At 40.2% G+C, this 13,188-nt stretch overlaps 1 long non-coding RNA gene and 1 pseudogene across 1 annotated transcript; both read left to right on the forward strand.

Moving 5' to 3' along the window:
- The first annotated feature begins 2,264 nt into the window (after nt 1-2,264).
- On the forward strand, nt 2,265-3,527 carry LOC122147176. The gene is made up of 3 exons (XR_006161451.1): nt 2,265-2,286; nt 3,250-3,358; nt 3,442-3,527. It is a non-coding gene; the product is annotated as an uncharacterized LOC122147176 (long non-coding RNA).
- Nucleotides 3,528-6,571: 3,044 nt separating this feature from the next.
- On the forward strand, nt 6,572-12,944 carry LOC122147148 (annotated as a pseudogene).
- Nucleotides 12,945-13,188: the final 244 nt, after the last annotated feature.

A 13,188-nucleotide genomic window follows, 5' to 3' on the forward strand; every position in this document is an offset into this window, starting at 1 on the left:
CGCGGTGTGTTCCTGAGCTCTTCTGGGCCGCTGCTGACCGCACCCAAAAAGTCCTGGCTCTTCCTAACGGGACGCCGAGCAGCCGAGGCAGAGAAAAGATCGCCACAAAATGGGAAAGACAAACGGGTGCAAAAAAACCGCCGTCCGCTTAGCTAGTTCCAAAAAGCAAGGCAACAATCCGGACTTATCTACCTTGATACAGAGGTGAGTGGTCTGACTCTGATTAGGGTCTTGTGTTTGTTATGAGCTCGAAACACACTATGTCTGGACGAAGATGTGTCTGCCACGACCACTTCCGGCTTTACGAATACATGCATTCACCAAGATGGTTTTGCCTTCTCCTCGAGATTATGCGAGTTCTGTATTTTCGTAGTGAGTGTTGTGGACGACCCAGAATCGTGGTGACACACTCATGGGTAGGATGTCCACGGGCTAAAGTTTAAGCATAACGGTGAAGAAATTGATTGAGTAACCCCTTTATAATGTCAACACACCTGATCGGTGTAGTGAAAGGAGTATGTGCTATATGTTGACGAGCAGTGATGAAAATATTTGAAATAGGAAAGGCTTGATTAAATACGATGTAGCAGTGATGTATGGGTTTGTTCGGATAAGGACAATATTGAAATAATATGAATTCTGAGGATATATAAAAAATCTAATATATGCGGAAGTATCGCATTTGTAAAGGTTGTGCCGATATTTGAATGCTCCTCAGCATGCTATTATTACTAATAAAAAATTCTGTTTGGTGCAGATATTACGGTAGGGGAATTACCAAAATTATCTTAATGTGAGACGATGGCTCTGTTATGCTTATGAAAAAAACTGTTGGTATGTGTGATAATTATGTAATTATGTTGAATTATAGTATGTCACAACTGCAGAATGCTGATGAGAACTTCATAGAGCTGTCAGACACTCTTTTGTTTGAGGGCGGAATAAAGGAGAGCTTCTGTAGAAGAGACAAAAGCAAGGACATGGACGTAAGACACAATAAAGATGAGCGAGAAAAGGAGGGTGATTTGAGAGGTGTGGGCCGTATCCTTGTGAAACTCAGGTCTGTTGAATCATTCAACTGTTTTATTGTCTGTGTTGTTTCACGCGCAGCCGCTGTGTTTGACTCTGGCAGAGAGAGGAGAGAGAGAGGTAGAGAGTATGGTGATGAAACTGCTGGTTCTTGTTTTATCTGGTGTGATTACACTGGAGTCCTAAGTTGGACTCGCTGAAACCAGATACTGTTACTAACTGTAGTTGTAAAGCAAATGAATCATGCCCGGTAGCTGCTGTTTCAGGCAATACCCTGTTAATTATGTCGGTGCTTAAACTGTGCCGCGTTTTGAAAGTTCGCAATAGCGAGCCTTGCTTTAAATGATTCTGACCCTGCACTTCTTAAAACTGGGAGGGAAAGTGCCTCTCAAAATTAATGTCAGTATAGGACATGTTACACGGTAAGGGAGACTGAGTCTCTTGTGTCTTTGTGATGTCTGTGAATTAATGAGGGATCTTGTGTTGGCCGTTTTGAGTCTGGGTTGTCAAGCATTAAACTCTGTTGATGTCTGTGTGTTTAGGCTGGAAGAGGTGAAATAATGTTGAGTACATAAGGTAGACCTCCCCTTATTAAATCTTTACCAGATGTGTCAGTCCGAAACCAGCAAGAGGATTCGAGAGTTGTGGCATCAGTGTTTGTTAGTACAGCGGTTTCTGGTCGTATAATAGTGAGTTTGTATTTGCTTTTTATGCTATGAATAGGTTACCCTGAAAGAAAAATGCACATTGTTAGGTAGTTCTAGTCAGGTAGGGTTTAGGACGTAGTCTCCTGGTGGCATAAGGTAATGCTAAGCAGTAGTAGGTAGCAAGAGCTTTGCCATACACTGTTAAGCAAAAACGGTGCTGAGCACACCCATTCATTATCATGCGGTTATGTTTTGTGCTGCTGGTAAATCGCAAATCGATAAGTGAAGAGACGGTCCGAAAAATACCTTCCCGTGCCGACTGTGTTGTTGTATCTTCGAATTGGATTGATATTGTTTATTGTGTTTTAAGCGTTGAAGCTGAGTTGGGACAGCAGCGCGAGTTTTTAGGGTTTTAGGTAAGGTGTTTTTACGTTACCGTTCGAGCAGTCATGGCCACGCAGATGATAGTGGCGCTTTGACAGGAGGGCCGCGGCGAGTGCCGTGTAATGAGATCGGGAGTGGAGGAACAGCGGGCTGCTGGTGCGGGGTCCTGAAAGAGTGAAGGATATGAAGGTCCCTCTCTATGGTACACTGGCAGGATGGCTGAGAAGTACACCACCACAAGCGATCACAACACCAATCACACCATTTGTTTCATTAAATGTGTCAGATCAAGTGCTGACTATCTAACGATAAGCCGTGTCAGAGGATGCTTGCAGTAGGGTCACACTCACAGCACGAGATACAGTAAACAGGAGGAAGTCTCATGCAATTCTAATATATCCTTGTAAAAATTATTGCCTGTTGTACTGGGTTTGAACGTGACAATAGTCTATTACTTATTTGTAATAAAAATTGCTATAGGAAAAGATCAAAATAATGCACTTAATTGTATTGATTGTGCACTTGTATTGTACATCAAATCTTAAAAGTATTTTTAAAAGTGTTTTTTTTTTTTTAAGATAACGTTAATGAAATAAAAGGTCTTTGAGTTAAATTTAAGGGGAGACTTTTGCAAATGTTTTTTTTTGTGCTTAATACACATTTTTTAAAAGTGCACTTTGTAATGTCAAAAAGTACATTTTAAATCTTTGTTTTATCAATCTTTTGTTGTGCTTTGAAGAAATGCACTTATTTTGATGCATTGAGTAACATACTAAAACATATTTTAAGTCCTTAGTATTAATTGTAACCATAATATGTTATTATTCATTAAAAGTATATGTATTTTAAATGTACTTAATTGCAAATTCACCATTACCAATGTGTAATTACAAATATATTTGAATACATGACACGCATGTTTCAATAGAAATTACATTAAAGTATTTTTTTGTTTTTAGTTTATCATAAATGCCTGTCAGTGCATTCCACAGTTAACCATATTCAGAATATAAACGATGGGTCAGTTTATGTTATATTCAGTTTGCTCTGAAGTATATTCTGTATTTCAGTAATTAGCACACTTCTAAAGTCTGCTGAAGTGTACTTGTTTTGACGAGAAGCTTGGCTGAGGGTAATGGGACGCGTGTAGAGTTGTGTGTGAATGCTGTGTGTGTGTGTGTGTGTTCAGGGTGGGTGCAGACATCACGGTTCTCAGAGAGAGGGAGGTGGATTACGACTCGGACGAGCCTCACAGAATAGCTGAGGTGCTCATCAGGAAAGTGCCAGACGATCAGCAGGTAAGCGATCGCGTGTTTAGTGTGTCATGATGTGTTGGATGCTCTGGGGTGTGTGTTAATGACATCATGTGACCCGTCTGCAGTTCTTGGACCTGCGGGTAGCAGTGCTGGGAAACGTGGACTCGGGAAGTCCACTCTGCTTGGTGTGCTTACACAAGGAGAGCTGGACAACGGGGAGGAGAGGCCGACTCAACCTCTTCAGACACCTCCATGAAATCCAGACGGGCCCGGACCTCGAGTATCAGTATTGAGATCCTGGGCTTCGACAGCAGAGGAGAGGTGAGGACCGCTGAACTGTGTGCCTCAGAGACCCGTAAAGTGGAAAGAGTGTCTCTTTCCTGTGATCACACCTCAGTTCATTTCTACGATAAGATCAAGTTTCATTGTTGCTTGCCAACTGTAAACAAACTAAGCTCAAAATGTGCCTAACACCCTTTTATATCAAGTTCTTGCTTGTCTGGACTTGTCTGGACGTGTCCCGTTTGTGTTTTTGCAGTAGGTCTTGTCTAGCCCACAAATATATATTTACTGTTGTATCATGGTTTACACCTTTCTACTGTCACATTGCACACTTACATACTGCCCAGCCGTTAACTTCACCCTAAAGGTGTATTATGGATTATCATAGGGCTGCAGAATAAATCGCATTTTAATCATGATCAAGATTTCTGCTTCTCTCGGTTTATTAATTATAATCCTTTTCGATATTTGCCTGCTGGTTATTTATCCTGACAACATATTATTTTACTTTGACTTTTGTGTTATGTTGCATTGGTAACAAGCCTCCATAAGTGTTCATGGTTGCGGTTGCCAGATGTCAAGAGTTTAAATCCCCCCTAAACAGACCTGTTTCCATAAATCAGAACCCTTTTTGCACATTGGTTTACTTAATCTTTCCAACCTGGCAAGCATGCGCACACACTCTCTCTACATTACAGAAAAAGCACTCATGAGCTGAAAATACCAGTAAACATGTAAGCTGGAGTATAAAATAAAACAAGTGTAATACAGGCAGTCTGTTTTCTTTCATGCAGTCGTTTACTAAATCTGCAAGCAAACCATGCAAGTTTACCTTCTTTTAATTTTGCTTATGTGACCTTGCAGTAATTCTGATTAAATGTTACACATTTTTAAATGATAAACTAATAGTGATTATATTTTGGAGCAAGATAATTGTGATCAACTGTTTAATGTCCATGCAGCCCTGGATCATCATCAGTCTGTTCTTATCTAGGTGGTGAACTACAGTGAGTCTCGAACGCGTTTTTGTACTGCAATATATTAATATTTAAAAAAAAAAAATTGTTTGACAATAATGCACTGTAAATTGAATTGAAGTGTGCACTTGACTTTTGTACATCAAATCTTAAAAGTATTTTTAAAAGTGTTTTTTTTTTTTAAGATAACGTTAATGAAATAAAAGGTCTCTGAAGTACACTTAAAGAGACACTTGCACAACTGTTTCTTAACACACTTAATAAACATTTTTTTAAAAGGACACTTTGTAATAATGTCAAAAAGTACATTTTAAATCCTTGTTTTATCAATCTTTAGTTGTGCTTTGAAGAAATGCACTTATTTTGATGCATTGAGTAACATACTAAAACATATTTTAAGTCCTTAGTATTAATTGTAACCATAATATGTTATTATTCATTAAAAGTATATGTATTTTAAATGTACTTAATTGCAAATTCACCATTACCAATGTGTAATTACAAATATATTTGAATACATGACACGCATGTTTCCAATTAAAATTACATTAAAGTATTTTTGTTTGTTTTAGTTTATCATAAATGCCTGTCAGTACATTCCACAGTACTTTAACCATATTCAAAATATAAACGATGGGTCAGTTTATATTCAGTTTTGCTCTGAAGTATATTCTTTATTTCAGTAATTAGCACACTTCTAACCGTATGCTGAAGTGTACTTGTTTTGACGAGAAGCTTGGCTGAGGGTAATGGGACGCGTGTAGAGTCGTGTGTGAATGCTTGTGTGTGGGTGTGTGTGTGTGTTCAGGGGTGGGTGCAGGACATCACGGTTCTCAGAGAGAGGGAGGTGGATTACGACTCGGACGAGCCTCACAGAAATAGCTGAGGTGCTCATCAGGAAAGTGCCAGATGATCAGCAGGTAAGCGATCGCGTGTGTTAGTGTGTCCATGATGTGTTGGATGCCCTCGGGTGTGTGTTAATGACATCATGTGACCCGTCTGCAGTTCTTGGACCTGCGGGTAGCAGTGCTGGGTAACGTGGACTCGGGGAAGTCCACTCTGCTTGGTGTTGCTTACCCAAGGAGAGCTGGACAACGGGAGAGGGAGAGCGCGACTCAACCTCTTCAGACACCTCCATGAAATCCAGACGGGACGGACCTCGAGTATCAGTATTGAGATCCTGGGCTTCGACAGCAGAGGAGAGGTGAGGACCGCTGAACTGTGTGCCTCAGAGACCCGTAAAGTGGAAAGAGTGTCTCTTTCCTGTGATCACAAGACGGGACGGTTCTACGATAAGATCAAGTTTCATTGTTGCTTGCCCAACTGTAAAAACAAACTAAGCTCAAAATGTGCCTAACACCCTTTTATATCAAGTTCTTGCTTGTCTGGACTTGTCTGGGACGTGTCCCGATTTGTGTTTTTGCAGTAGGTCTTGCCTAGCCACAAAAATATAAATTTACTGTTGTATCATGGTTTACACATTTCTACTGTCACATTGCACACTTACATACTGCCCAGCCGTAACTTCACCCTAAAGGTGTATTATGGATTATCATAGGGCTGCAGAATAAATCACATTTTAATCATGATCAAGATTTCTTGCTTCTCTCGCGTTTATTAATCATAATCCCTTTTTGATATTTTGCCACTGATGGTTATTTATCCTGACAACATTTATTTTTACTTTGACATTTGGTTATGTTGCATTGGTAACAAGCCCCATAAAGCGTTCATGGTTTGGGGTTGCCAGATGGTCAAGAGTTTAAATCCCCCCTAAACAGACCTGTTTCCATAAATCAGAACCCTTTTTGCACATTGGTTTACTTAATCTTTCCAACCTGGCAAGCATGCGCACACACTCTCTCTACATTACAGAAAAAGCACTCATGAGCTGAAAATACCAGTAAACATGTAAGCTGGAGTATAAAATAAAACAAGTGTAATACAGGCAGTCTGTTTTCTTTCATGCAGTCGTTTACTAAATCTAAAAGCAACCATGCACGTTTACCTTCTTTTAATTTTTGCTTATGTGACCTTGCAGTAATTCTGATTAAATGTTACACATTTTTAAATGATAAACTAATAGGGATTATATTTTGGAGCAAGATAATTGTGATCAACTGTTTAATGTCCATGCAGCCCTGGATCATCATCAGTCTGTTCTTATCTAGGTGGTGAACTAGCAGAGTGAGTCTCGAACGCGGAGGAGGAATCTGTGAGAGTGCCTCAAAGATGATCACCTTCATAGACCTGGCAGGCCACCACAAATATCTCAAGACCACACCATCTTTGGCTTAACCAGCTACTGTCCAGACTTTGCCATGCTCGTGGTCAGCGCCAACAGCGGCATCGGTAAGCATTTACAGCACGTCTGACATTGTGCTGCTGTTTATCTCAGATAGTGGCGGTGTTCAAATAAATGTCAAGTCACGCAGGCCTAGTGACACAAATAAACCTCATAATGTTTTGGCATGGAGCAATAAATCAGCTGTTCTCTGGCTACTCAATAATCCTAGCATATAATCTTATGTACACTCTTAAGTGTGCCCCCCCCCCCCCCCCCCCAATCCTTCAATCTTCCAAACACCAAAATACCTCAGGGCTGCTCTGGTCCTGGACCAAGCGGGTCTTGAATGAAAGTATAGGGAAACTTGAGACGTGGCAGTCTAGTTGTGACTGCAGGCCGCAGGGCCTGTAATTTACTCCTCTCCTGGTGCAGAGAGCTGTAAGCAAGCCATTTGTCGGTTAATTACCCTTAAAGGAACATTTCACCTAAAAGCTTAAGATAAGCTGAAAATGTGCTCACCATCCGGCCATCCGAGATGTAGATGAGTTTGTTTCTTCATTAGATTTGGAGAAATGTAGCATTGCATCACTTGCTCTGCAGTGAATGGGTGCCGTCAGTCCATCAGTTAACATCTTGAGAAAGACAAAAGCTGCGTGGTTAAACACACGCAGGTTTCAGTTTGCCTATGATTGAGTGATTTCATGTGTAATGTGGACACAAACATGGTGTAAAGCATCCTTCATGCTGCCATTAACCATATAATAACCATATCATTTCCCTAACCAGACCAGTTAGTTTTCATGAGTGATAGTTTGCACAGTTTTTCGCTAAAAATCTTGCTAAATTGTGGAGGAGGAGGGTGTGCCCTTCTTGTCCTGGACGTACGCTGACATGCCACGATGTTTGTTTTGGGTTTGGGACAGTAGTGAGTCAGAAATAAGAGAGCAGATATTTGGGCGAGGGAAGAGAAACACGGGATGCCCTACCAAAATATTAATAATACTGCTTTCCAAACAAGTTTCCTGTACTTCACACGAGATGATAACGTGGTGTCACTTCACCTTGGCCTGGTCAAACTATGTCTCGATCAGGAACATCTATTGTTTGTGTCAGTCAGTAGGCGTACCATCTGAGACTATGATTAAAGAATGTGAACTTGCAGTACTGACCAGATCAGAGTTTACAACTGTATTACCTGGTTGCTTGTTCTCTGAAGCTTTTCTGGTATCCACACAAACGATTCGCTGCCTATTAAACGCCACATTTCTCCATGTGTCTTGCTCTTCTCTCAGCGGGGACGACGCGGGAGCACCTGGGTCTGGCCATGGCTCTGAAGGTGCCCATCTTCATTGTGGTGAGTAAAGTGGACCTGTGCACCAAAGGCACGGTGGAGCGCACCGTCCGACAGCTGGAGCGCATCCTCAAGCAGCCGGGCTGCAACAAGGTGCCCATGCTGGTGTCCTCCACAGACGACGCCGTCACGGCCGCACAGAAGTTTGCACAGTCACCCAGGTACATCCCAACCACATAAAGAAGACATAGCTGTGATGTTCTCGTGATTTGACTTTAAACCGCTGCTTTAAACTCAGAATCTGTCGTCTTGCTCTCCTGCAGCATCACCCCCATCTTCACCCTGTCCAGTGTATCAGGAGAGAGTCTGGATCTGCTGAAGGTCTTCTTTAACATTCTGCCTCCCCTCAGCAACAGCAAGGAGCAGGAGGAGCTCATGCAGCAGCTCACAGAGTTTCAGGTACAGCTGTGCACTTCACACAAGCTTAGATGTCCTCATTAAAGGTCTTGAATTGTTCTTAAAGGGTTGGCATGTGTGTGAGTGAGAAAAAGGTGGAGAAGAATAGCAAATCAAGAGTTCTACAGTTAAACAAAGTTGCTTTTTACAAGTTCACTAAACATTGTAGTGAATAACTTGCGTTTAATAACAAATTTGACCAGTTATTTTGTTATATATATTTTTAGGCTTTGAGTGCTGTCAAGAAACACACAGACTTGAAAAACTGTGAATAAACTTTGTATTAAAAGAGCTCTTTAAAAGAGGTTTATTCACTGCAGACAGGTTAACAGGTCTCTCCACTTTGAGAGTTTTCATCTATTCTTGCACACATATTCCTGTCATGCATGCCACAAACACGGATAGGCAAAGATATTAGATTTTGCTGATATTTTTCAACTCATTTCGGCCGAAAGCCATTGCTGATACCAGTGAATATTTCCTTTTGTTTGGAAACAACACTGTGTCTCCTGTGCAGAGATCATAAACAAATTAATTTTAATTTTGCTTAGTTTTGAGCAAAAAAATACTTGTTAGAACTACATACACATTATTAAACATTATTGCTTGGTTTGAGACGCTTTAATTTGCATTTGGGAACGCAACATTCGTCATTAGAAACGTTTATAAATCTGTTGCTGTTTACAAAGAAGTTTCAGTGTCACATGATCTTCAGAAATCATTCTAATATGCTGATTTGCTGCTCAAGAATCATTTCTCAGTTATTATAAATGTTAGAAACAGTTTTGCGGCTTAATATTTTTGTGGAAACAATGATACCACTCAAACATTTGTATAAGATTTTAAAAAGAGAGAGAAATTAATCATTTTATTTATAATGCATGAAAGTGACAAAAAGTGAGTGAAGACATTTAAAATGATTTCTATTTAATAAATGCATTAACGAATTTAATTAATATTTTTGATAAATGCAAATAAATGCTTTTCATTAAACTTTATATTATCAAAAAAATCCTGAAAAATAAAGTGCATCATCATTTCCACACAAAATATGAAGCAGAAAAATTGTTTTCAACATTGATAATAATCAGAAATGTTTCTTGAGAGTCAAATGAATTGTAATGATTTCTAAAAGATCATGTGACACTGAAAACTGGAGTAGTGCTGAAGAAAATTCTGATTTGCATCACAGGAATAACATTACATTTTATAATGTATTAAAATAGAAAACTTTTTTTGCATTTGGAATATTTCAAACTATTTTTTTTTTTTTTTGATCAAATAAATTCAGCCTTGATGATCAGAAGATCGTTATTTCAAAATCATTAAATAACTAATTAAGTTTCCAAAACTTAAGGCAGGTACTTTAATAATAATAATAATTCTATATACTTTACTATAATATACAATATATGATTATTAAATGCTGCTTTTTATTTTTTTTTACAGGACAGTATGTATTTTTACAATTCAAGATATATCTTTTAATGTGCTAAAATATATATTTTTAATAATGAGTGCTGGGGCGTGGTCAGTTTTGTCTCTAGCTGATCACATGCCTGATTACAGTTCTTCTCATAATGAGAGTGCATTGAAAGCTTTGAAAATGTAATAAAATCAATCACTTCTGTAACCCTAACATTTTATTGTGTATTTATTTTATTTGTATTATGTGGTGATCCTAAACAGTGAATCTAATCACCATGCAGGCAAAAGTTCCTGATCTCATCCCTTTATTTGTCTTATCGGCAGGGCAGATTAGCATAACGTTTCATATCGGGCCGATAGCGATGTTTGCGTTTTAAGCCTTTAACGTTCGATTCTGATGACGTTCTGATATTAATGTGCATCCCTTAAGGCAAAATATGTTTTTGTTGTTGTTGTCGTCAGTGTCTGTCTCGTTCATGAGTTTGTGTGTGTTGTGATCCTGTAGATTGATGAGATCTACACTGTGCCGGATGTGGGGACAGTAGTTGGTGGGACTCTGTACAGGTACGTCCTCTTGTCTGTGGCGTCCGATAAGACGGCACTAGTGTGTACTGACTGTTCTCGGTGTGCAGTGGGATCTGCCGCGAGGGCGAGCAGTTGGTGGTGGGACCCACAGACGAGGGGAAGTTTCGGGAGCTGGCGGTGTGCAGTATCCAGAGGAATCGCTCCGGATGCAGGGTGCTGAGAGCCGGTCAGGCTGCTACTCTGGCGCTGGGAGACTTCGACCGCTCATTATTACGAAAGGTGAGGACGCCAATGAAACGGACCAGATCTTAAAACGTGCTCCTTCAAACTGAACCGGAGTTGTTACACTAGGAGCATTGTTAATGGTTCAGACAGCAGGTGACGAGTGTTTTCTGGCAGGGCATGGTGATGGTCAGCCCAGAGATGAACCCCACTATCTGCTGGCGCTTTGAGGCTGAGATCGTTTTACTCTTCCATGCCAAAACTTTCCACAAGGGCTTCCAGGTGACGGTGCACGTGGGCAACATTAGACAGACGGCCACAGTGGAGGCTCTGCAGGGAAAGGTGAGTCTTCTCCATCTGTCTGAACTGATCGATGGCTAGATAAACGGCTGACTAGCTAGACATTTGTGTGATTTTCTGACAGTCTGTCTGTTTGATGGAAAGTCTCCTTGTCTGTCTGCTTTGTCTTTCATTTTTATTTTACTTGTCAGTCCTTACAGATGAACAAGTATCTATCTTTCAGACAAGCTGTGGTCTCATATCAATGAATAGTCAGCTAGTTAGAGATTAGCTAGCTTCCAGATGGACCATGAAAGGCAGATTATTGCACTTAGATGGTCAAACATAAATATAGTAATGTTTATGTTTGAAGGGAACATAAACAGTTGAGAGAAATTTGGATATGTCAGTCCAGGTGACACCCAAACTCCTTTGAATATTTTTATGCATTTTCCTGTTGTAAATTGATATATATGCAATATTTCTTCTAACACAAAATAAATAAGACTCAGACCTTTCCGACTAAATGCATTTTGTCAAGATTATAAAAAGTTCTGATTATAAAATAAAAGATGAATGACACAACATGACGCCAGCAGGGGCCACTCGTAATTCACTACATAAATAATAAACAGTTAATTTGCTGAAAGGAACTGTTTTGACACTATATGATTGCTTGTTTAAGTTGCTGAGGGTGTTGCGCAGTGATGCACAGAAGCGGTCATAGCGGTGCTTTATCATGAATAACACACAGCCGTTAACCAATCAGAATCGAGGACTGCAGCTTACCGTTTTATAATACGAATTAATGTTTTTATTATTTTAATTTTTTTTCTTGTTAGTATGTTAGATCTACCTGAAAACATTACAACAAAGATGCGACGGACATACAGCCATTTAAAATGCTGATATTATAACAACCTTATTTCCAGCAAAAATTACTATACCATGATTATATATTGGTATTGTGAAATTAAACGACTCCTATTGTGGTCACATCACCCACCTCTAGACAAAAACAAAGATCAATCTGTGTGTGTGGATCAATAAAGGCTATAGAAAGACTCTTAGCTGTCGGTCTGCTCTCCCTCGATGTGTGTGTGTATCAGTGAGCTTCTCCTTGAATCGTTCTCCTTCAGGACGAGCTCCGCACCGGTGAGAAAGCAGTGGTCCGGTTCAAGTTCATCAAACACCCCGAGTACCTGAAGGTGGGCGCCAAGCTGCTCTTCAGAGAGGGAGTAACCAAAGGCATCGGCCAGGTCACCAAACTCCAGCCTGCGTCCCAGTACCAGCAGCGGCACCCATCCGGCTCCAGCACAGCCTGAACAAGCAGCTCCTCTCACGGGATCTCCTCATATCATAGAGATCTCCACTCGTAGTGTACATGTCTTTTAACTCTGTTTACAGTCACAGACGGCACTGAATAACACTTGCGCGGCCTTTATAATGACGTAATCCTCCAGCCATGATTCACTAACCAAAGGACAGAGATTGTGAATTTATACACACCGTTTTTTGTTTAGAAGGGGTTATTTTTATTACAGATGTCAGTGAAGAATCTCATGGCAGCTACAGTTGTGAGAGTGTGCAATCATCGCTCTTCTGTACCAAACGCCAGAAACCTGGCGCCACCTCCACGCCTCTGTCTTTTTTATTTATTTTAGTGTTTTTTAAAGAGTTTTTTACTTCATCAAGCTTTAACAGTACAGGCTTTAGTTCTCTCACCATCGCTGCGTCTGAGCGCTTCAGAAGTGACTCTGCCTCGACCGGACGCTTGCGTCTGTGTCTGCCTGCACTCCAGTGCTTTAGTAGCTCAGGAAAGCATTACATTCACACATCACTAGTTATGCAAAGCAGTCCTTTATTCCGTCTGTGTCTGCCTCATTTAGCAGCCGCTTTTATCCCAAAGCGACTTACAAATGAGAACAGTAGAAACAATCAGATCAATGAGAACAACAACGGTATACAAGTGCTATGACAAGTCTCAGTTAGTGTAGTACAGAACACGTAGCCAGGGCTTTTTTTTTTTTTTTTTTTTTTTTTTTTTTTTTTTTTTTTTTTTTTTGGGAATATGATAGAAAAGAAAAAAGGTAAGTACTAGTATTAGTTGGTTAAGTGCAGGCGA

The sequence above is a fragment of the Cyprinus carpio genome, chromosome A13 (assembly GCF_018340385.1).
Source record: "Cyprinus carpio isolate SPL01 chromosome A13, ASM1834038v1, whole genome shotgun sequence".
Classification (NCBI taxonomy): Eukaryota; Metazoa; Chordata; class Actinopteri; order Cypriniformes; family Cyprinidae; genus Cyprinus; species Cyprinus carpio.